The sequence below is a fragment of the Microtus ochrogaster genome, chromosome 5 (genome assembly GCF_000317375.1).
Source record: "Microtus ochrogaster isolate Prairie Vole_2 chromosome 5, MicOch1.0, whole genome shotgun sequence".
Lineage (NCBI taxonomy): Eukaryota > Metazoa > Chordata > Mammalia > Rodentia > Cricetidae > Microtus > Microtus ochrogaster.
Window position 1 is genome coordinate 3397424 of NC_022012.1, and position 1014 is coordinate 3398437.

Below are 1014 nucleotides of genomic sequence, written 5' to 3' on the forward strand. Positions count from 1 at the left end.
TCTTGTAGACCAGGCTGGTCTCGAACTCACAGAGATCCTCCTGCCTCTGCCTCCCAAGTGCTGGGATTAAAGGCGTGCGCCACCACCGCCCGGCTGAATTTTTTTTTTATGTATAAAGTATGTGTATATGTGTGAATGTGTGCACTTGCATGCAGATACCTGGGGAGGTCAGAAGACGGTGTTGGCTCCCCTGGAGCTGGGGTACAGAGGACTGTGAGCAGCCTGACACGGTGCCAGGAAGCATGCGCAGACCTCTGAAGAGCCCTTTGTTGGCTTTGTCAGGCTATCACTGCAGGTCAGACTGGCCTCCAGCTTGCATGACGCCCCACCTTGCCTGTCTAGTACTGAGACTACAAGCACTCGCCACTCCAAACCATTATTTAACATGATATGTGGATCGTGGCTGGAACACAGTAGGCAATAATAATAAACATCTATGGAATGAATGCCAGGTTTTTGTTTGTTTTAGATAGGGGCTCACTCTACATCCCAGGCTGGCCTGGAACTCAGAGGATCCTCTTGTCTCAGCCTCCCAAGTGTTAGGATTATAGGTGTGTGCCATCACACCCAGCTATATTATATACATTTACTGCTGATTAATTGGTTAAGAGAATTTAGGATAGTGTGTTCCTTAAGAAGCCTCCAACCAGCTTTTAGAATCTGCAAATCTGTTTTTAAAAGTGTGAGAACCGAAGCTGGTTGAGCACTGGTTCAGAACCGCGCCCACAGCACAGCACCCACTGCACAGCACCCACAGCACAGCGCCCACAGCACAGAGCCCACAGCATAGCGCCCACAGCACAGAGCCCACAGCATAGCGCCCACAGCACCCACAGCACAGCGCCCACTGTATAGCACCCACAGCACAGCGCCCACTGCACAGCGCCCACAGCACAGAACCCACAGCATAGCGCCCACAGCACCCACAGCACAGCGCCCACTGCACAGCACCCACGGTACCCACAGCACAGCGCCCACTGCACAGCACCCACGGCACCCACAGCACAGCACCCA